Source organism: Bos indicus, chromosome 3 (genome assembly GCF_029378745.1).
Source record: "Bos indicus isolate NIAB-ARS_2022 breed Sahiwal x Tharparkar chromosome 3, NIAB-ARS_B.indTharparkar_mat_pri_1.0, whole genome shotgun sequence".
Lineage (NCBI taxonomy): Eukaryota > Metazoa > Chordata > Mammalia > Artiodactyla > Bovidae > Bos > Bos indicus.
The window spans coordinates 68,810,342-68,835,303 of NC_091762.1; the positions used below are offsets into that span (position 1 = coordinate 68,810,342).

Genomic DNA, 24,962 nt, shown 5'->3' on the forward strand with positions numbered 1-24,962 from the left:
CTCAGTGGTCTGGAAGGGAGAGAACAGCACAGAGGATACTTGTGGGAAGTTGATGGTCACGCCTGGAAGCGGCACACATCACCCGCACTCACCGCTGGTAAACACTTTGTCAGATGGCCACACTTAACTACAAAGAGGGCTGGGAGATGGAGAGAAGATGGTCAAACTAAAAAGAATAAGAGAATGGATTGGGGTGATCAGTCAGAAGTTACTGCTCAGCATGGACAACTAGATATAATTCTGCAAGGAACTGAGGAAGAATACTAGCAAAGAGTAAACTGAGTTAATCTATAAATTAAATACAGACTTGAAAGAGGAGGAAAGGCTTGCATTTTAAGCTTCTTTTATGTAAAACACAGTGCTAAGTATTTAATGTAGGTCCTTCCAAATAATCTGCGCAAAAATTCAATGAGTGAGTGAAAGCCACTTAGTCGTGTCCGACTCTTTTCAACCCCATGGACTATACAGTCCATGGAATTCTCCAGGCCAGAATACTGGAGTAGGTAGCCTTTTCCTTCTCCAGGGGATCTTCCCAACCCAGGGATCGAACCCAGGTCTCCTGCATTGCAGGTGGAGGTGGACTCTTTATAGGCTGAGCCACATGGGAAGCCCAAAATTCAATGAGATGGGTATCATTTTCTTCTTTAGTAGCAGTGTGATAGACTGGAAAGAACTTGAGACTGTAAGAGCACTCTCTCCAACAATTATTATCTGTTTGTCCATGGAAAACTTATTTAACCTTGACTAATTTCAGTTTTCAGATAATAATTGTTGGAGAGAGTGCTCTTACAGTCTCAAGTTCTTTCCAGTATATCACACCACTACTAAAGAAGAACTACAATGAAAAAAAAAAATTGTTATTCAGTCACTAACTCATGTCCGTCCTAGAGTTTGCTCAAACTTGTGTGCACTAAGTCAGTGATGCCATCCAACCATCTCATCCTCCGTTGTCCCCTTCTCCTCCTGCCTTCAATCTTTTCCAGCATCAGGGTCTTTTCCAATGAGTTGGCTCTTTGCATCAGGTAGCCAAAGTATCGGAGCTTCAGCATCAGTCCTTTCAATGAATATTCAGGGTTGATTTCCTTTAGGATTGACTGGTTTGATCTCCTTGCAGTGCAAGGGATTCTCAAGAGTCTTCTCCAATACCACAGTTCAAAAGCATCAATTCTTCACCTCTCAGCCTTCTTTATGGTTCAAAGCTCACATCTGAACATTACTACTAGAAAAAACATAGCTTTGACCATACCAGCAAATCTAAAGATACAGATTTATTTCCCAATTGACGTTTAAGGAAACTAAGACCCAGAGAGGATAAGTAACTTTCCCAAAGTGACAGAGCTAATTTAGTAATAGTTCATAGATTTTAAAGTGTATATACTTTTTCTCTATTAATTTATCAATGGCTACTTTAATAGGGAAAAGCTGAAATGATGCAGAGGATAAAATGTTGCAACTGAGAGGCTGAAATAAAGAGTAGGAAGATTTTTTAAAAAGAAGAATCCAGAAGAAAAAGGTTAAGGTGCTAATAGCAGAACCTTCTACTAGAACAGGGGTTTTTTCACATCTCATCTCAGCCTTGCATCAGATTTCATAACAAAGTTGTTTCTTTCTAGGAGAAATCAAGCCTCCTATTTCCACATCCTCCTCTTCTCTGCCATGGAAGAAGATTAGGGTTACTGACAGATCAAGTTCAAGGATGACGATTCAGACCACACATTAGGAAACTGGAAAGTTAGTAGAGCATCGCTGAGGCAAAATACCCCTTCTTCCATCTGTTCTCTCCATGTGACCAGGGTGGTAATAAGGCTGAACCATGTCCTTCAGATTCTGTCCTCTCTTGGGCCAACCTGAGAACCACAGGAAATAGCTGGTGGCCCACAACAGCTCTGCCAACATGCTAGAGGCTGAGCATCCTTGCTCTTGTGCTTACTTCCTGCTTACTGGGCCTTATATTTTCTTAAACAGTAAAAATCCAAAATACTGGAGCAAGCTGAGTAAAAACATAGACTGGTTATCTGCATCGTCCCAGACTGAGAAATACTTTAAATGTTTTGATAAAAAGTCTGGACCAAAAAAAATCCCTAGACGTGTCGGTATATGTTCAACCCAGCATTTGTGTACATGCTATTTCCTGCTCATAGCAAATATTCTCACTCATTTATTTCAACTATTCCACCAGAAAAAAAAAATCCCTATCCACCCTTTATGGTTGAAATCCAGTGTCATTACTTTTATGAAAGACTGTCCTCTGCATAGTTGGTTTCTTCCTCCTCTGAGCGCTCCAGGTATCTTTGTTTATTGTCTACAGAGGCAATGGCATTGCATTACAATTAGCCATGGCTGCATCACCCATCTCTTTGGCTAAATTGTTGAGCTCCTGGACACAGAATGCTTCTGCACATCTAATTTCCAGCACCCAGTCTGGCAGGACACAGATCTTCAACAAACTTCTGTGGATGAACTAAGAAAGGAGAAACACTTCAAAATGCCCTCAAGACACCTATGTCTTTGGTGTTTCAAGAGGATCAGCTTCTCCTGGCTGAAAGTTGACTCCTGCTGTGGGCATCCTCTAGTGCATTTTTCATTTGCCATAATGGCCTCTTCTTAGCATGCATTTTATTGATCTGCCTGAGCACTGAAATTTATTATTTATTAGATTTCTATAATAGTTTTGCTCCAAAGAGCACAGTGTGATATGTAGAAAACTCCAAGGCAACAGCAAGGAAGACAGAACAGTGACAGCACAGTGTGGGAAATGAAGAGGAAGGGCAGAAGCCAAAATCTAAGAAAGAATGGCTAGGAAGGAAAGGCCATTCCCCTCACAAGAGCGGCAGCCAGGCTCCTGAGAGTCCCAAAATACCAGTCCTGGTCTTAGCCCAGACCCTATTCATCTGCACTTTTGTATGAGAGTCTGGCAGGAAAAATAGTATAGCACTTTGAAAAATAGAAAGCACTTTGAAAAGTTAAAAGCATCCTACAAATGCAAAATAATATTATTTCATTATCATTAATCAACCTAATTCATCCAAGAGCAGGAAGTGTTTCATATTCAAACCAATGAGGAGGAAAGTTTGGAGTAGCTCTGTTCTCCAACTAGACCATACACTCTTCTAAAGCAAGGACCATGCCATATGCATTTTTGCATAAGGCACCAAACAGCACTGCCATATACAGAAACATATTCATTTTGTCAGGAGTCCTGGTGGGTAATTGAGTGTTAAATGCCCTCTAAATAACTTTCTTTCATTCTCATCTGAATTTCCATGGGAGATGGCCCTAAGAGGAAAAAATAAAAATAAAAACTAGTTTCCTGTTTTCACTTACACTGATTACCTGATAAATTCTGAGCTAAAAACCATTTAACTTCTACTACATTTCTGGGAAATCAGGCAAGGGTTGATGTAAGTAAGTATGTAGAAGACCTTTTAGTTTTGCTGACTGGCTCCTTCAATGAGGCTAAATATGCAACTGAAGTGGGTCCCCATCTCTCTACTTATTGAAAATAAGTATCAGAGTGCCTGAAGGGATGCATGGGTTCCATGTGACCTTCTACATCCCTCCCCCAGATACCATCACTCTGACTGTTCCTCACCATGACCCTCACCATGCACTCAGCTCAGCCAATCCCAAGTCTGGCCAATGACTCATCCCCTTCAGTATACTCAGGATCCCAACACAAGTTCTCTGAAGGCAAGAGACAGGTTTTATTCATCTACTGATTCCTAAAATGGTATCAGGGACCCTGTTCACTGAATGTTAACTAAATCAGGAAACCATCAATATTTTAAAGAAATTATTGACAAAATCAAAATGACTATTTTATGTTTGTCTAAATAACAGTTTTTATGCGGCAGCTGATCTTTCTATATAGAAAATTGTGGCAGAACCTTGATCATGAAAATTCAATACGTTACATGGAAAATTGCATTTACATACAAAGGAACTAAGAAGTTATAAATTTTTAAGAATTCTGTTATTTCCATTATTCAAAGTATTACACAATCGGGTTGAGATGACAGTCTTATTTACAATGATAAACAAGTTGGGAGGCTTCAACCACATCAAAATCATTTCACCTCTATAAGCTTCAGTTTTGTTGTCATTGTTCAGTTGCTCAGTCATGTCTGACTCTTTGTGACCCAAGGACTACAGCATGCCAGGCTTTCCCGTCCTTCACCATCTCCTGGAGTTTGCACCAACTCATGTCATTGAGTCGGTGATGCCATCCAACTGTCTCATGCTCTGTTGCCCCCTTCTCCTGCCTTCAATCTTTCCCAGCATCAGGGTCTTTTCCAATGAGTCGGCTCTTTGCATTTGGTGGCCAAAGTATTGGAGCTGCAGCTTCAGTATCAGTTCTTCCAATGAATATTCAGGTTTGGTTTCCTTTAGGATTGACTGGTTTGATCTCCTTTCAGTCCAAGGTCTTCTCCAATACTACAGTTCGAAAGCATCAATTCTTCAGTGCTCAGCTTTCTTTATGGTTCAAATCTCACATCCGTAAGTGACCACTGGAAAAACCATAATTTTGACTATACTTCAGTTTATTCATTTACAGAGCTTCAATTTATTCATTTGTAAACTGGGGATCCTGAAGATAAAGAACGTACTTTGAAGATTACTATGAGGATTAGAAGGAAGTACAACAATATAGTCCCTGACACATAGTAGGGCTTCAAATAGTAATAATAATTATTTATATTGTAATTCTATCCTCTATCTGCTTACCAGTAATAATCAGAGTAAATTCTCACACAGTACTTTACCTGTGCGTGTGCTAAGTTGCTTTGGTTGTGTCCAACTTGGTGCAACCCTATGGACTGTAGCCCACCAGGCTCCTCTGTCCATGGATTCTCCAGGCAAGAATACTGGAGTGGTTTGCCATGCCCTCCTCCAGGGTATTTTCCTGACTCAGGGATCAAACCTGCCTCTCCTGCGGTTCCGGCATTAGCAGGTAGAATCTTTACTGCTGAGTCACTGGGGAAGGTCAGCACTTTATCTGCTGCTGCTAAGTCACTTCAGTCGTGTCCGACTCTGTGCGACCCCAGAGACGGCAGCCCACCAGGCTTCCCCGTCCCTGGGATTCTCCAGGCAGGAACACTGGTGTGGGTTGCCATTTCCTTCTCCAATGCATGGAAGTGAAAAGTGAAAGGGAAGTCACTCAGTCGTGTCCGACTTAGTGACCCCCTGGACTGCAGCCTACCAGGCTCCTCCGTCCGTGGGAGTTTCCAGGCAAGAGTACTGGAGTGGGGTGCCATCGCCTTCTCTGGCACTTTATCTACTACTCCTTTAATCCACACAATAACCCTATGAGGTGGTGTTAACTGGTTAAATTGTGTCCCTCTCCAAATTTATATGGTAAAATTCTAAATCCCAGTAACTAAGAATGTGACTTTGTTTGGAAATAGGGTCACTGCCGATATATTGGGCTTCCCCAGTGGTTCAGCGGTAAAGAATCCACCACAATGCAGGAGACCCAGGTTCAATCCCTGGGTTGGGAAGATCCCCTGGAGAAGGAAATGGCAACCCACTCCAGTATTTTTAGCATTCTTAGCAGATGTATTAGTTAAGAGGAGGCTATACTGGAGTAGGATGGGCCCCTATTTCAATATGATCAGTGTCCTTCTAAAAAGCAGAAATTTGGATATAGACTTGCACACAGGGCTAACACCATGTGAAGATAAAAGCAGAGATCAGGAATGCCAAAGATTGCCACCAAGACATCAAAATACCTCAGAAGGAACCACCTTACCAACACCTTGATCTAAGATTTCTAGTCTCCAGCGTTGTGACTCAATAAATTCCTGTTGTTTAAGCCCCTGCTTGTGGTATTTGTTATAGCAGCCCTTGAAAACTAATATAGGTGGGTGTTCTTATGATCCCCATTTTAAAGATGGGGAACTGAGGCATCCAAGAGACTATTATTCTATCAAGTAAGGGACACTTATTTACTTATTGTTCTAAGAAAATAATCCTGGCTTTGATAGACTTCTCAGGTAGGTAAGGTATTTACTCACATGTGTGAGTTTGGGTACTAAATACATGGGAAGTAGCCATTTTTCTCTTTTGAACGACGGCTCTGAACAGTTCTTGTTTTGCCTTTGAGAGCCAGAGACCATCAGCTGAGGGACTGCCTCTTGGCGCCCCCTACAAAAGGTACCCACATTGGGGCTCCAATCCCTCAGGTTTAAACACTGGGATCTCTGGAGAAGCTGAAGCCCCTTCTTCCTGGTTCTGACCAGAGGTGGGCTGTATTGGATGGAGGAAAGGGTAGGCTACTGGTATCTGATTATCTAAGTAGGGCCCTCTGGGGTGCTCTTGTGAAAGAAGCGTTTAAAGGTAAATTTGATAGATTTGCTATTATTGCTTAAATTCCTCATCATCCATGGGCCCTCTGGGAAGAAGAAAAAGAAATCTTATTCCTGATAAACTGATCCTAGAAACCCTGGTTAAAAAGCTGAGACTGTCTATTCAATTTTTCCAAAGCAACAACCTTTCACAGCGACTACAAAGTGTTTCTCATGGCTGCCTCTGTTAACGATGAAATGTGTTTGAAGATTGAATGTTCTTGGAATTGCTACACAGAGAAACTCAGGTGTAGAGCCTAGTTTATAAAACAGCAGCAGGAGATTCTAGTCAAGAGGGTCAGATGAAGGCATGTGGCTGACAAGGCATCGGTCAGAGACAAGCATCTGCTTTCTGTTATGATTTGCGTGGGTCCACAAAGCACTGGCAGCTCAGACAGTAAAGAATCTGCCTGCAGCGCAAGAGACCGGGGTCTGATCGGAAACATCCCCTGGAGAAAGGAATGGCAACTCACTCCAGTAGTCTTGCCTGGAGAATCCCATGGACAGAGGAGACTGACAGGCTACAGTCTATGGGGATGCAGAGTCAGACATGACTGAGAGACTAACACTTTCAGTTTCAACACAAAGCACACAGTTTCAAATTGCTAACTTTGGGCAATTCCTCAGCATAATTTTAAAATGCAAATATCCATTCCTCCAACCCAGCAGCCAAAATTTGTCCTGGAGCACTTCCTGGCTAACAATGATGCCAAGGAGGTGGGATCTCAGATCCTACCAGAGAAAAGCAGTAACAGGTCCCAGGCCAGTACAGAGGGATTTGGGAGCAAGGGAAGCAAGGAAAATACCTGGAGAAAGGTAGGTCAGAAAGTTCTTTCCTCACCCTCAGAGCAAGCCACCAGGAGGCAGAATGGGGTAGTGAATAAAAGCACAGGCTCTGCAGGCACCACAGATGTGGGTCTGAGTCAGAGCTCCCAAAACCTAGTCATTTTGTGTTTAGCTCCCTCTCAACCTACATTTTCACATCTATTTAATAAAAACAATAATAGCAGGTGGCTGTACTCCTTATATTTTTAAAAATTTACCAATGCCCTAAGGAGCCTCTTTGGACTTCCCTGATACCTGAGTGGTAAAGAATCTGCCTGCCATGCAAGGGATGTGGGTTTGATCCCTGGGTCAGGAAGATCCCCTGGGGAAGGAAATGGTAACCCACTCCAGTAATTCTTGCCTGGGAAATCCCAAGGACAGAGGAGCCTGGCGGACTACAGTCTAGAGGGTCGCTAAAGAGTCAGACATAACTTAGCAACTAAACAACAACAAAGAAACCTCCTTAAACACATCATTTAATTGCCCATCTGTTAAATTTTAAAGTTAAAGATATACTCCATATCTGTTCATCTGTGTTTAAGCTGGGACATCAGTCTTCTCCTGCCTTTGAAATCAGACTCAGACTAGACCTATACCATCAGCTGCCCTGGGCCTCCAGTTTTTGGATTTGCCAACTGCAAATCCTAGGACTTCTTAGCTTCCATAACTGCCTATGGCAAATCCTTATAATAAATATCTATAAGTCTAGATCTAGATATATCCTACTGGTTCTATTTTTCTGGAGAACCCAGTCTACTATAGCCTCACTGAAATATCAAGAGGCTCGTGCTAGCTCTTGGCTGGATCTCCCAAACTACATGGTCTTTCATCCTCGTCCTGTGTTCCCAGGGTGAGACAGGAAGAAGTGGGACCTCTCAAGACCCTGACTTGCAATTGCAAATGTCACTTCCACCATAGTCGGTCAAAGAAAGTCACAAAGTTATCCTAGATTCCAAGAGTGGAAAAATAGATTTCCTTCAGGAGTGGGGAAGGGTACACATCAAATCTAGATTGCAAATGTGCATGCATAATCTTCTCAAATAAAGCACCACTTAAGGTGACGGGAGTAAAATGCTAAGGACAGTGACCAGCAATATAGTAAGTATTCAATACTGGGTTCTTATGTTCTGTTGTTATGCTTGTTATTGTTATAATTCTTCAAATTCCAAAAATGTTTGCCAATTGACAAATCAGCTGATGCTGGTATCTTTCCAATGTATTTCTCCTGATCACAGAGATGAGGAAGTCATCAACTGCTAATAGGCATATGTATCTCAGTCTTCATATATATATATCTAAATATACAAGATATATATCATTTATAGAGATATATGACTTTCTATATCTAAAGTCTCTTTTAAAAAGGCAAACCAAAGCTAAAATATGAAATTTAATAATGCTAATGTCACAGTTCTTCTATAAACTGATACAATGACTACATTTACCTGATAATAATTGAAGAAAATTATTTTGAAAGAACACTTAGACTCTAGTATATATTCATAGGAGCCTACAAGCTCAACTAACAAAAGATAATGTGAAAATAATGTATATCTTTCATCATGAACAATGTTTAAGTACCTTTGTACCTTTCTTTTGTTTTATCAAAGCTCCATAATTGCGATTTTTAAATATAGTAATAATGGAATGAACACAGATAATGAACTCAATGCTGAAAGAACCAAATACAATAACAAAATAAGGTGTGATATGGTTTCAAACGGCTCTTAGGCCATTGTTCGAACTCTTATCTTAACATTCATATGTACTCCAGGTTTGAGGAGAGGTCACTGCTGAAATGTCATTGAATTTTCATTAGGAAAAGAAAAAGTAATAACTTGGCTTTTGTTTCTGAGTCTTGTCATACTGGGTCCTATTATGAGTCGAAACAAGAGTATGAGGAAGTTGGAGCTTCTAAGCCAACTCATCTATAAGCAAGTATTAGCCTTTTGGTGACCTGCTAAACTCAGATCTCCTATTTCCAAATCTTTTGAGGATAATATTTGAAAAGGTTTTCCTTTATATTTTAACATTTAAAAAAAAGGCATTGGCCATTGATCTCTGTCACAAAGAAGCCCTCTGCACCTCCCCACTCAGTGCCATGAGAATGTGGTCCTCCGCTGAATAGTAATACCTAATGCTTGCCTTGACATTTAGTAATGTGCTTTACTGCTCTGCCCTTTCCACACATAGAAAGGCAACGGGTGGAGTGGGGAGGGGGAGGCATGGTCTATCTCTCTCAGCCCAGCCACAGCCTCCTCTAGAGCCAGGAAACGCTAATGTATCCTAAAAGCAACATCCACCTGGAATCACCCACCTACAGAGATTTAAAAAGTCCTCCTGGATAATATCATTCCCTGTCCAACTAGGCCCTGTGGAAATAAGCAAAGACCAACCAAATGAGCACAAGCACAGGTTATTAATTCAGCACTTACTACATATAGAGAGGGAGACAGCCAGCCACTGTGGCTTGTGTTTTGGCAGAGACTCAAAGGCAGGCAGAGGAGTGGGAAGCGTCATGGCGGGAAAAAGGGAAGGCTTTGGGTGTACTCTGATTGTTGCAGGAGGGCAGCACCAGCACCAGGAAGCTGGAGGCAGACCAACTAGAAATGGGACATCCCATGTGACTGGTTAGATGAGTTTATTTACCTTTCTCTGGCTGCTCCTTAACCAGAAGTGGGAAGAAGTAGGGAAATTGTCAATCATCAGTAAAGTCCTAGCCTGGCCTGATTGTTATAGAAGTTATCATTTAGCTTCTTGGGTTGTTACTAGAGATAGTAGAATGATTTCCAAAAGTCTAATTTACAGCAGTAAGATAGCCTGAGCTATTTATTGTAGATAAGAGGTTGGTTTCCTGGACAGGTCGCTGCAGGTCAAAGGTCAAAGTTCTATTTTTATATGTGGTCTGGCACACTGTCTGTTTGAATATTCAGTCTCTCGGTACAAAATGAAACCTAAGCAGGTACAGTGAGCACTGGCCTGGTGGGTGCTACTTGAATCGGATAAAGCCAATCTGAAGGGCAGCTCCCTTCCCCAAGCTGTTTTATTCTCTGTTCAGACACCCATCAACATTTATCATCTGAGAATGACCATCCACACACAGGGCTCTGTCTCTAACTAGCATGAACTTCTCCAGGCAGAAACAACTGCTTATGTTGCTTCATTTTAACCTTATAAACTGATATACAGTAAACAATTTGGATCTAAATTTACTCACAGCTAAAACTAAAAGGGTAACACATTTTGTTTTCTTACAATAGGAAGTATGTCTCATTTACAGAGATAACGTTTTTCCAGAAGTAAACCAAGTGGGACACCGAGGAATGGATAATTAAAAAATAATTTGCAAGACTAACATAATAGTTCGTCAGCGTTCTGAGACCCACTTCCTACAAGGTTTTTAAATGTGCAGCAAGACTGACCCAGAGCACAGCGTAGACCCAGAAATGTGGTGGATTAAGTCAGACACAAAATAGAGCCAAAATGAATTAGAAACAACTTCATATGCACTGGTTCCAAACTGACCTCTCTTTCTGGGTTTACCAGATCACCTATGAATTAACCTGGTTCGAACAAGTGTTTAAGGAAAAGAACTGAATTTGTGCCATAAATATCTCAGCTTAATGCAAGATAGAGAAGAAAGCTCAACCTTGGTCAGAGAGCTTATTTTCACAGCAGTCATGATTTGACTCACAGTATTACTGAAATCTCAAGGCTTTGCTTAAAATTTGGCGCTCTTGAACTATAATGTTCTTGAGAATTCCTAAGTGGTAGACAAACCTCTATGACATGGTTTATTTCCAACATTTCAATAGGAAAATTCATCCTCATCTAGAGCAAATGTATTTTGCTACAATATGTATCTTTCTGCCTTGACATCCTAACCTCAATTCTCTTGAGCCTGAAGCATAATTGTAGCTGATTGGTGTTTACCTCCAGGAACACACTTTGTTAACAAAGTAATGAAATTAAATGTTCCACAAATGCGTACTTGCAGGTTTTAGATATTTTCCCCCAAACACAAATTCTAGAAACCAATCCCTTACAAAAAAAGTTTAGCACAGTATTTTCCAAGGCTTTAGTGTAGTCCAGCTGCAACTCTCTTGCAGCACTCTAATTATATGCTATATGGTCACATGAGAGCAAATAATACTAGACATACCCTCATACTCAGTAGATACGGATTATTAATATAATAGCACTTTTTCAAAGAGTATCAAGGAAGTTTTGGCATCTTCTTCCCTAAATATTTTTAAAATATAGGTCAGAAATTCAGCCAGTTAATATCAGGCTGACAACCTAAATTGCTGCTAAAATGCACTCCAATAAGTGGGATCTAAATCCTGAAATGTGCGTAAGACAAAGACATATTTGCATTTATTTAGATTAAAGTTTCTATTTTTAAAACATTTTTTGGAGTATAGTTGATTTACAGTGTTGTGTTAGTTTCAGGTAAATAGCAAAGTGAATTAGTTATACACACACATATATCCACTCTTTTTTCTTTAGATTCTTTTCCTATATAGGTCATTACAAAGTACTGAGTTGAGTTCCCAGCAGGTTCTTATTAGTTATCTATTTTATATATATCGGGGTGTATATCTTGAGCTTCCTTGATGACTCAGATAGTAAAGAATCCACCTACCAATGTAGGAGAGTGGGGTTAGATCCCTGGGTTGGGAAAATCCCCTAGAGAAGGGAATGGCTACCTACTCCAGTATTCTTACCTAGAGAAGAATTCCATGAACAGAGGAGCCTGGCAGGCTATAGTCCATGAGGTCACAAAGAGTCAGATAGGACCAAGTGATTAACACATGTGCAACTCAGGTGGCACTAGTGGTAAAGAACCTGCCTGTGGATGTAGGAGACACACGAGACAAAGGTTTGATTCCTGGGTCAGGAAGATCCCCTGAAAGAGGGCATGGCAACCCACTCCAGTAATTCTTGCCTTGAGAATCCCATGGATGGAGGAGCCTGGCAGGCTACAGTCCATAGGGTCCCAAAGAGTTGGACAGGACTAAAGCAACTTAGCACACATATGTCAACACCAGTCTCCCAATGTGTCTCTCCTCTCCTAGTCCCCTGGTGACTATAAGTTTATTTTCCACCTCTGTGACTGCTTCTGTTACATTCTAAACATCCTCTATAATTTTAATGCATTTTGCAGATATTTACTAAAAGCTGTCTCTGTGCTATACATCAAATTGGTGATGAAGATACAAAGATACACAAATACAGCCCCTGCCCTCAGGACTTCACTGTCTAGTGATAAACTCAGATGGAAAAACAGACAAACAAATAGTTTTAATACCAGGTGATAAATGCCACAAGAGAGATTGATCTTGAAGTTCTCAGGCATATAAAATGAGAAGGCAATAACTTCTTCCAGGAAGGACCTGGGAAGGCTGCCTAGACCACCAACACCATACTAGATATTTATGGCCAGAGTCTACTTTGATTGATCAGAGCCACAGTACTACTGAGGGAGGAATTCCAGGGTTCAGAACAAAAAGAAAATAGGGATAACGCTTCTTGAATTTACCTGTCAGTTTGTACATCAGCTGACGTTTCCAGTTGCATCTGGTTTTAACTCCATTGTAAACTCAAATTACTTTTGAGAAAACAAAAACAAACAAAAAACAAACTTGTATTTCTACATGATAAATAAATATTTCTCTTTTTTATCACAAAGGTCAGTTAAACTGAACCCAGAAACTGGAATAACTCCCTGGTATGTTTGAGCAAGCTCTAGGAGACGGTGGAGGACAGGGAAGCCTAGCATGCTATAGTCCATGGGGTTGCAAAGAGTCGGACATGACTGAAAAACAACAATTTCCACTTGTGGGATTCTAGTAAAACTCTATTTGCTGTCTCTAACAAGATTCTTAATACTTATATTTGTAACTATTTTTCACTGAATGCAACCCTTTGGTAGGAAAAAGAGGTCATTCCAGCTAGGCTTCCTTGAGAACAAAGAGGCTTCAGCATTAGAGACACCCGTCCCTATGTTGGCACTAAATGCCAGGCCAAACACTAATCCCAGATGTGCTTTAGGGTACAAAACAAAGTGAATTCTCTCTTTCAGAAAAAACATACAGTATTAAGTCAAATTTCAATATTTCTCACCCTCCACTATCTGCCAGACAGGAAGAAAATCCACAGTGCAGTATTTTATACCCATAGTCTGGGTACAATTGATTTACTTTCATTGGAATCATTCATCTATCAGGGCTGAAAACATAAATGTCAAAGCAGCCATAATATATTTGTACCAATAAAGTCATCGGTTATGCTTTCATACCACATAGAGAGAGAAGACTTTATTAACCTTCATGAGGATTAAACACAAAAATAACATTAAAAGAAAACACTTGGGGATATTTTGGGTTACTGATGTGTGAGTGTGTGGTGGAGTGGGGTAGGGTGAAGTAATAATTGGTGTCCTAAGATAAGTAGACAAAGAGAAAATGACTGTTAAAATAGCTCCTTTCAAAGCTTAAATCTTTGATTTCCATATAACATTCACTGCCCTCGCATCCCAATTTGTCATTATTTCCTCTCCACTGTGTACCTGTATGCAACTTCTTAGTAAACACTTTCCCCACTTTTCTGTGAGCAGTTATCTAAGTAATACTATTTCCTTACAAAACAAGAGGGCATTTAACTAGGCTGTCTAAATCCAGTGAAACTAAAGTTGGTTAGAAACTGCCTCCAGGATAAACAGTGACATAGGCAATGCTACCTTTGATGGCCTTAAATGCAACTGTTGGCTAGAGGGGGAGGGGGGGCGGGGGCAGTTCTTTTCTTTCTTTAATGGGTCTGGTTTTCCCCTCATGTTTATAATAATTCCTTTTCTTACCTCCATCAGTGTCTAACTTCAGGAAAAGGAAACTCTGATAAACTCATCAAACCAACACACATTACATAAAAAGCATAATGCATTCTTCACAGGGGACCAAACTTTAAGCTAAAGTAACAAGTTTATAATTATGAAATTTGTAGCATCCATACACAGGAATGGGGGCTGCGGAAGGGTTATTCTTTGGACAGAAGGCACGGAATTCAGTATCAGATTAAATCTCATTTCAGGAAAGTTAGAGTCTCTTTTAAGTCTTTTCAAATAATGGGTTTTGATTATATTGAACATACTTTGAAATAAGGAAGGTTTTGTCTCATAGATACACAGGTAGATGCTCAGTTTCTCAGTAGACAAAAAATAAAAGATGGCATAAGAAGAGCATTGCAAGAATCACTGCACTGACCGCTGCTCAGTCCCTGCTCCTGATCCACAAGTCAGGAAGTGGCCATATGTTTAGGTTGTTACCTGTACTATAGTGCCAGGTTGGCATCCAGGCATTCAGAAATAAATCAAACTGACCCTTCAGGGTTCTCTGTTGTCATCAGATGGCCACAATATAAATCTCCAGGGGACCACGACTCCAGATCCGATGTCTCTTTTCATAAGAGATTCCCGTACCTTCCAAAGTCACTTGGTGAGAAAACAGTGTATTTCAATACAAGACAAAGGCTATCCTGTGATGCAGAACTTTTTAATCAGGCTGATTTAGGGGAAATCTTTCTATCTGCCTAGGCCTTCTGCCCCCTTCAAAATTTACTGAGAAGCTTATAAGTACTGAAATCAATCTCCAACACCAGAAATCTTTTGTTTCATGAAACTTAGAGGAATCAATTATAACCTTTTCTGTTGAACAGAGAATCAATGTACAATTATTTAACATAGGAGACCATGATACCTCATCCAGAGGACAAGCAACTTGATTCTAGATTATATAAACCATTTACCAGCAAGATGGCAATGTTGATTCCAGCACTGTAAGCTCTGTAAGGCAGTCTCAACTCCATCTAAGTAAAGAAGGTGCTTTCCAACCAACCATTTGCCTATTTGTTAAACAAATATTTAATGAGCATTTACTTTGGGCTGGGCTTTCCTGGTGGCTCAGACAGCAAAGAATCTGCCTGCAATGCAGGACACTTGGGTTCAATTCCTGGGTCAGGAAGACCCCCTGGAGAAGAAAATGGCAACCCACTCTAATAGTCTTGCTTGGAGAATCCCATGGACAGAGGAGCCTGATGGGCTACAGTCCATGAGATTGGAAAGAGTCGGACATGACTAAGAAACCTACACTTTCACTTTACTTTGTGCCAGCACCATCTTCTAGGCTGAATGTACACAGATGAACAGAATACATTTCTTATCCTCAAACTTAGGGGGGAAATATGATGAGTATTATAAGAGAGGCAAACAAATGAAAGAATAACTTTTTGTTCTCTTCTCCAGAGAAGGTGGCCTTTGAATAAAATCTTGAAAGCAAAATAGAAGTTCACCAGACAAAACCAAGGATGAAGAAAAGGCATTACAACAGAATGATCATCGATGCCCAAAGCAGGAATGTATGAAGGAAAAAAGGGCCCAGAACTATTGAATAGGTCAATGTGAGGGGACCATTACATGATGGCTGGAGGTTGCATGTGAAGTTGGACAGGTTTGTTTCTTATTAAAGAGTTACAATATTCTAGAGTAGATCAAGAATGCCTTTCTGTAAAGCAATTATTCTTCAATTAAATATAAATAAATTGGCAAAAAAAGAATGCCTTTGAGACTTAGACTAAATCTCTGGATCCTTTACACATAAAATTTTGCATACATATTCAGAGACTTCACCAATTTCCTGACTACAATTTGTAGACCCAGGTTTAAGAATCCCTAAAGCTAGAGAACTGTTCAACTTCAGCTTCTTCAGTGTTACTGGTTGGGGCATAGACTTGGATTACTGTGATATTGAATGGTTTGCCTTGGAAATGAACAGAGATCATTCTGTCATTTTTGAGATTGCATCCAAGTACTGCATTTCGGACTCTTTTGTTAACCATGAGGGATTCTCCATTTCTTTTAAGGGATTCTTGCCCGCATTATATGATCATCTGAGTTGAATTCACCCATTCCAGTCCATTTTAGTTCGCTGATTCCTACAATGTCGACGTTCACTCTTGCCATCTCCTGTTTGACCACTTCCAATTTGCCTTGATTGATGGACCTAACAGTCCAGGTTCCTATGGAATATTGCTCTGTACAGCATTGGACCTTGCTTCACCAGTCACATCCACAACTGGGTATTGTTTTTGCTTTGGCTCCATCCCTTCATTCTTTCTGGAGTTATTTTTCCGCTGATCTCCAGTAGCATATTGGGCACCTACTGACCTGGAGAGTTCCTCTTTCAGTATCCTATCATTTTGCCTTTTCATACCATTCATGGGGTTCTCAAGGCAAGAATAATGAACTGCCTTGGAAGGGGTTTGCCATTCCCTTCTCCAGTGGACCACATTCTGTCAGACCTCTCCAGCATGACCCACCCATCTTAGGTGGCCCCACAGGGCATGGCTTAGTTTCACTGAGTTAGACAATTAAAGTCTAATAGAGTTTTGCCAAGAGAATGCACTGGTCATAGCAAACACCCTCTTCCAACAACACAAGAGAAGACTCTATACGTGGACATCACCAGATGGTCAACACCAAAATCAGACTGACAATATTCTTTGCAGCAAAGGATGAGAAGCTCTATACAGTCAGCAAAAACAAGACTGAGATCTGACTATGGCTCAGATCATGAGCTCCTTATTGCCAAATTCAGACTTACTGGAGAAAGTAGGGAAAACCACTAGACCATTCAGATATGACCTAAATCAAATCCCTTATGATTATACAGTGGAAGTGAGAAATAGATTTAAGTGACTAGATCTGGCAGAGTGCCTGATGAACTAGGGACTGAGATTTGTGACACTGTACAGGAGACAGGGATCAAGACCATCCCATGGAAAAGAAATGCAAAAGCGCAAAATGGCTGTCTGGGGAGGCCTTACAAATAGCTGTGAAAAGAAGAGAAGCAAAAAGCAAAAGAGAAAAGGAAAGATATAAGCATCTGAATGCAGAGTTCCAAAGAATAGCAAGAAGAGATAAGAAAGCCTTCCTCAGCGATCAATGCAAAGAAATAGAAGAAAACAACAGAATGGGAAAGACTAGAGATCTCTTCAAGAAAATTAGAGATACCAAGGAAATATTTCATGCAAAGATGGGCTCGATAAAGGACAGAAATTGTATGGACCTAACACAAGCAGAGGATATTAAGAAGAGGTGGCAAGAATACACAGAAGAATTGTACAAAAAAGATCTTAATGACCAAAATAATCACTATGGTATGATCATTCACCTAGACCCAGACATCCTGGAATGTGAAGTCAAGTGGGCCTTAGAAAGCATCACTATGAACAAAGCTAGTGGGGGTGATGGAATTCCAGTGGAGCTATTTCAAATCTGGAAAGATGATGCTGTGAAAGTGCTGCACTCAATATGTCAGCAAATTTGGGAAAATCAGCAGTTGCCACAGGACTGGAAAAGGTCAGTTTTCATTCCAATCCCAAAGAAAGGCAATGCCAAAGAACGCTCAAACTACCACACAATTGCACTCATCTCACACGCTAGTAAAGTAATGCTCAAAATTCTCCAAGCCAGGCTTCAGCAATATGTGAACCATGAACTTCCTGATGTTCAAGCTGGTTTTAGAAAAGGCAGAGGAACCAGAGATCAAATTGCCAACATCCCCTGGATCATCAAGAAAGCAAGAGAGTTCCAGAAAAACATCTATTTCTGCTTTATTGACTATGCCAAAGCCTTTGACTGTGTGGATCACAATAAACTGTGGAAAATTCTGAAAGAGATGGGAATACCAGGCCACCTGACCTGCCTCTTGAGAAACCTATATGCAGGTCAGGAAGCAACAGTTAGAACTGGACATGGAACAACAGACTGTTTCCAAATAGGAAAAGGAGTTCATCAAGGCTGTATATTGACACCCTGCTTATTTAACTTAAATGCAGAGTACATCATGAGAAATGCTGGGCTGGAAGAAGCACAAGCTGGAATCAAGATTGCCGGGAGAAATATCAATAACCTCAGATCTGCAGATGATACCACCCTTATGGCAGAAAGTGAAGAGGAACTAAAAGCCTCTTGATGAAAGTGAAAGTAGAGAGTGAAAAAGTTGGCTTAAAGCTGAACATTCAGAAAACAAAGATCATGGCATCTGGTCCCATCAATTCCTGGGAAATAGATGAGGAAACAGTGGAAACAGTGTCAGACTTTATTTTTCTGGGCTCCAAAATCACTGCAGATGGTGACTGCAGCCATGAAATTAAAAGATGCTTACTCCTTGGAAGAAAAGTTATGACCAACCTAGATAGCATATTGAAAAGCAAAGACATTACTTTGCCAACAATGGTCCGTCTAGTCAAGGCTATGGTTTTTCCAGTGGTCATGTATGGATGTGAGAGTTGGACTGTGAAGAAACCTGAGCATCAAAGAATTGATGCTTTTGAACTGTGGTGTTGGAGAAGACTCTTGAGAGTCCCTTGGACTGCAAGGAGATCCTACCAGTCCACTGTAAAGGAGATCAGTCCTGGGTGTTCTTTGGAAGGAATGATGCTAAAGCTGAAATTTCAGTACTTTGGCCACCTCATGCGAAGAGTTGACTCATTGGAAAAGACTCTGATGCTGGGAGGGATTGGACGACAGAAGATGAGATGGCTGGATCGCATCACTGACTTGATGGACGTGAGTCTGAGTGAACTCCGGGAGATGGTGATGGACAGGGAGGCCTGGCGTACTTCGATTCATGGGGTCACAAAGAGTCGGACACGACTGAGCGACTGAACTGACTGACTGAAAGCTAGAGAGGGCTGCCATCTATGGGGTCACACACAGTTGGACACAACTGAAGCAACTTAGCAGCAGCAGCAGCAAAGCTAGAGAGGTTTTAGCCAGAAAGTTTACTTAACTGAGTTTTTTATTATTATTACTATTTTGGTTGGGGAGCTGGAGGGGGAATCATGCTGGCATCAATAGGGAGAACGGAAAAGTGAATTACTTGAGTCTGGACAATGGGAAAAAGAGTTGAAATAGTGCAGAAAACGCCACTGCACAGGTTCTTAATTGTACTGGCCAACATCAAGAAAGTAACATGGATTTTTATAAGCTCTGGCCTGTTACACTTCCAAAAGTACATTTCAAATATTTAAGTTTTAACACAAGAGAGAGGGCTTTCAATGAGGCCAAAAACGGGGGAAATAAAAGAGATGAAAAGAGAATTTCAGAATTATCTTCTTCATGAAGGTGCCCACCTAGCAACAGAGCAATCATTCTCCTATTCATCACTCACATTACAGTCAGAAACACAAGTTGATTCTTTCAACACAAAGCTCATGCCAAGAGCTGGATAACAAAATTGCATGGAGTGTGAAATGGCAGAGATATTCCTTGAGTCAAAGTGTTTTTATCTCAATAATCCTTATACCAATAATCTGCTCACTTCAGTTAAATTAAGTGAAGAATCTATCATTTGTTACAAAGAACAAGCAACCTATTCCAAAGATTGCATTCAAATCCAATGAGAAATGCATATCATACTGTTTTCCTCTTTTGTTTTGAATTGCTGAGCACATGAAATGAAAGAGGGAAGGCAGGAAAAAATAGGGTAGTAGGTTCTCATTGCTGTTCACTTAGTCAAGAATCTAGGACTTGGAATGATGGATGGAACACGATCTGAACAACACACAACAAAATATATTCCAGGAAGCACTGGGAGACAGATGCTATGAAGACCAAGAAAGCTACAGCTGGGTAGAGCCACAGTTGATTCTATAGTATTTTAGGGCCCCTTACAGCCAAATCCATGTTGTGGTGGTAAAAAGTGAAAGTGTTATGTTGTGGTGGTAGAAAGTGAAAGTGTTATGAAAGTTGTGTATGACTCTTCGTGACTCCATGGACTGTAGCCCGCCAGGCTCCTCTGACCATGGAATTCTCCAGGCAAGAATACTGGAGTGGGAAGCCATTCCCTTCTCCAGGGGATGTTCCCGATTGTGGCAGTAGCACGTAACAATAACAGCTGTGCTGCTGGTTATTAAATAATTGGCCCCAAGACACATGGTTGGAACTAGAATCCAGACCTTTTGGACTCTTCCCAAATTCAGAGCTCTATACATCATAAAACATGACCTGGTTTCTTGGGCGATTAATCACATTATACTCCAGAACTAATGATCCATAAGTCCCTAAAATTTATTTTCATTAGGGGTTCCAGAACACAAAAAGTTTCTTGATATTTACTCTTACATCTCACACCAATCAATTCCATCTTCCCAACAGAAGCAGTCCTGTAATCTTGGATTTACAAGGGCTTCCCACCTCATCCCCAGGAGGACCCATACACCAGCTGCATCAATCTGCACTAATCAATTCAAAGCCGACCTGACCACTGGGTGAGAATAAACTGCTAAGAGCTGAAGTTTGTGCCCCAACTAAGGGCAGGATATCACCCGGGTGATAGGTGCTATCTTTGGATATATCAGACTATGCACCTGTCAAGACTGAGATGGTATTCACCAAGTTTTTGCAATACTTTTGAAACTGTAAATGTCACAATCAGGAACAATTTGAAGTTCTTGCTCTCATAAATATCTCTGAGAAGAAGACTCCAATTACACCATGTTACGTTCTCAGTTCCAGGAATATGAATAAGCTATTTCCTCACTCCAAACCCTTCTCCCACCCCAACAGCTTAACCAGGTTAATTTTCACTGCTTCTTCAATTTTTTTTTTTAACTCTAATTTTTTCGGGAGGAAGTCCTTGCCAACTTCTCCATGTCAGAGTTAGGTCACCTCTATCTACTATGTGCTTCCATGATGCTTTCCCCTAAATTGTAATGATCTGATTACTTATTTATACCTGTCTGTCAGTAGATTATAGGATCTATGAAAGCTTAAGTAGTCCCACTACCTGGCATATAGTAGACACTAAAGTATTAACTAAATGGAATGAATAAGACAATTAATCATGCAAACTGATATGAGATACCTTAAAAAGTGAACCAAACTACTAAAATATTTTTAGTTTGTGTAAAACACATGCATTTAAAGAATAACTATAAAAATTGAAAATTTACTTGTGTAATATGCATACTTTCAACACTTAATTTTTTCTGTCTTTAATGTCTGCCCCAAAATACGAAACTATTGATAGTATGGGTAGGCCTTTAAGAAATTATTTATAATCAAACTCCAGAGTTTCAGGGCAAAAAGTTAAGAAGTTTTACCCTTTGCGCACACTTTTGACAAAATTTACTAGATCATTAAGTAGGTTATTTGAAATGTGAACCAAAGAACCTTCAAAAAAAATTCAGAAAATTACAGTAAAAAGAAATTAATTGGGGGAAAAAAGCTTCTACTTCAGTAGAGTTTGCCATTATAGATTTTCATGCAAAATGGTATTTACAAATAATAATAAGCTTCTTCTTCATTCATTGATAAGTACTTTCTCTCTAAGAACCATCATGAGTCACAGGAATGATACAGGGCTATGACAGTCTACAGCTCAGGAGCCCAGAGCAAGATCTAGAACCATTCCATACGTCTCTAGAGATCCAGTTCTCCAACCCCAATTGGCTTACCATAAGAACTAAAACAGAATTAGAGGATGCAAAATCTATGCGTCAAATGGGTCATTTCTACTACAGAATTCTGTTCAGTTACAGAAAGAAAAGTTCAGACTATCAAATAATGCCATTTCATACATCATATGACATGTTCACCATATCCTATCCCACCGCTGCCTCATGCCACTCACAACATGCACTTAATAACACATGGCCAAAGCCCAACCTCCCATTCACTCTTCAGGGCCCTTGTCACCAGGAAAACCCCCATGTGGTGCCTCTAGGGAGGGCTCACTTCTGTGCACAGGGGAAGAAGAATACCCACTTGCCCCCAGCACCTGCTTGGCTGAAGAGACAGGCTAGGAGAAAGCACCAGCAGAGGTGTCACATCTACGAGCCCGGAGGTTTACATTTGTGCCCATTCTGCATTAATCATAGGATCACATGGGACATCAAAAACATTTCGTGACTTCTCAATACTTCAGGCATCACGAGGTATCTAGAATGATGACAAGAACAAAGTCCAAACTTAAGTAAGGGGCTAGGAAGTAACTAAGATGACAGAAGAAAGCAAGCAGATTATTCAGTCTTAAAAACAGAGCACTGAAGGCAGACCATATCAGCCATATGCCTTGTGAGCACTTCTGTTATCATGTGCCAAGAACCAAGCTGCAAATGTGAAACCATTCATCTAACTGAATCATCCAAGCAGTTTCCACGGCAGGAATGAGCACCTTTGCTTTACAAAGCGGAAACCAAATATCAGAAAGTTCAAATCACAAAGCTGGCTCAGTTTCTTACTTAACAATCATGTAACCTTGAGCAACATATTATAGAAAATCTCAAGGCATAATTTCCTTAGCTATAAAATATGGACCATAGCATTACCTACATCATAGGACTGTTGAAAGAATTAAATACAAAAATGCATGCAAATCCCTTGGGGTCTGATACAGTAAGTGACAAATACAAGCAGCAGAAGTAATTGTTATCTGTGAAAGTGAAAGTCACTCAGTCATGTCCAACTCTTTGCGACCCCATGGGCTATATAGTCCATGGAATTCTCCAGGCCAGAATACTAGAGTGGGTAGCCTTTCCCTTCTCCAGGGAATCTTCCCAACCCAGGGATCGAACCCTGGTCTCCCGTATTGCAGGCGGATGCTCTACCAGCTGAGCCACAAGAGAAACCCAAATGTTATCTATACTAAAAATAATAACAACAAGGATAACAACAGTAGTGATAACAAATATAACAATATTCCTATGAAGTGCCAGAGCTGGAATTCAAATATAGGTCATTCTGATTCTGAAGGCTTTACTTTTAATTCTTATATCTGCAATATAGCATTTAAGAATCAAGATGCATGAATGGATAAATGGAGGGTAGAGTGAGAGGGAAGGAGAGAGGAAAGAGGAGAAAAGAAGGAAGGGAGAAAGAAGGAAGAGGGAAGAGGAAGGAGTGGGGAAAGAAAAAGTAAATTAATATTTGATAAATATTGATATATATGAATATATTACATATATATAATATTTCCTGCAGAAAATAAACATTTTTTTTCAGTTTTTCTTTATCTCCAACAGACAATATGCACATGTTGCATTCATTCTTTAGGTTGAGGAAAACAGATTGTTTTCCTCACCACTGTACCTCTAGCCCCAAGCACAGACTCAGACAGGCACAAGTTCTCAATAACAATAAATACTTGTTGACAGAGTTTCCTCTCAAAGGAGCTTCTGATGAGAACGGAGGTCATCAGAATGAGTTCAAGCCTCGAAGGTCTCTAAGCTGGACAGGAGGCCGCAACCCTCTGGAAAGGCTATAGTGCTGCTCTGTCCAAAGACAGCCTCCTGGGCCAGGTCAGGCAGTGAGAACCTGCCCTGACCTTTGGTCTTCTCAAATTTATGTTTGCAAAACACCTTTAAGTTACAAAAGAGCTAAGAAGCAGTCACAATGAGCGGCAGTGAGGAGGCACTATTTATGCTAACAATGAGAAATTCAAAAGTTCCACTGGATGTAGGAATAAAGATTTTGCTGGATCTAAGACAATAATTCAGACCATCTCATCATGAGAGAGATAAAATACTTGATTCACAGAGCTTTTTCAACCTCCTTCTGGACTATGATTAAAAGAAAAATCTGCTTCAAAAAATGAAAGGGATTTAGGATCACAATTTAATTTCCTCTTCTCCTTGAGAAAAACACACAAAAACACAAAACAAAGTAACTGAGGATTTCTGAGAATTCTCTGTCAATAAAGGAAAGTTATTAAAGAAGCCGAGAGAGGTTTAAGTTTTTCCACGGGGAGTTAAAGAGTACTATTATGATTTCAAAACTTGTATGTTAAAAGACTTCTGAATTGATAGATTTAATCGTGTATGAAATTAAAATGAGGTGTTATCTTAAAAGGCTGAATTTATTTTAGGAGAATTCAAGCATTTTAATATATGCCCAAGGCTGACTGTTTATCAGAGCTGGCATTTTTAAAATAACAAGGGATGATTCTAATACTTTCTTCCTAACAAGATTTGTAATTTATGTAGCAGGAACAACTTAATGTGCCAGTGATTTGTCCTCCTGCATCTGCAACTGATGACAGAGCACTAATTTTTACACATCAAAGACATTAAACCTAGATTTTCTGTGCATTATTGACCTTTACTGTACCCAAAGTGGTGCAGAAGAAACAAATTACACTGCAGTAAAGTTTCACATTTCCTTTTCACATTGAATTTCATTCACTGGTTGTCTCAAAACTACTAATCAGTAATAAAGTTTTGTCTTTAGAAGATGCTATTCCCATATGACATGGAGGAGGAAAGGGGGAAAAAAGGAAAACAGTTTGAAAGTGGTTATTCTACCTGTATATTACTAAATTTATTCCTCAAAAATACAAATTAGGTGACCTCCTTCCAGGAAATTTATCCAGGCCAGAACAGAAAATGTGAAACATAATCGGTGCAACAGCAGATGTTTCTTGAGCAGTATAAAAACCCAGCACTTTTCTGGCCCTGGGGATATATCAGTGCACACTGCAGACAAAAGTCCTGGACCATGTGAGGCTTACAGTCTACTAAAGGAATGGTTTCTGTTGTTTAGTCACTCAGTTGTGTCCAACTCTTTTTGACCCCATGGACTGTAGCCCATCAGGCTCTTCTGTCCATGGAATACTCCAGGCAAGAATGCTGGAGTGGGTTCCTATTTCCTTTTCGAGGGGATCTTCCCAACCTAAGATTGAACTCGCATCTCCTGCATCGCAGATGGATTCTTTACCACTAAGCCAACAGGGAAGC

General features: G+C 40.3%; 1 protein-coding gene across 10 annotated transcripts in view; it reads right to left on the minus strand.

Annotated features, from left to right (window-relative positions):
• Positions 1-24,962, minus strand: part of ST6GALNAC3 (ST6 N-acetylgalactosaminide alpha-2,6-sialyltransferase 3) — a 626,405-nt gene that overhangs the window by 446,969 nt on the left and 154,474 nt on the right. Inside the window, exon 2 of one of the 10 annotated variants that reach the window (XM_070780220.1) lies at positions 1-139. The exons of 6 other annotated variants lie outside the window; for them this stretch is intronic. The gene's annotated coding sequence lies outside the window, so the exon portion shown is untranslated. 3 more of the 10 variants (XM_070780215.1, XM_070780198.1, XM_070780207.1) reach the window with 3 other exon arrangements.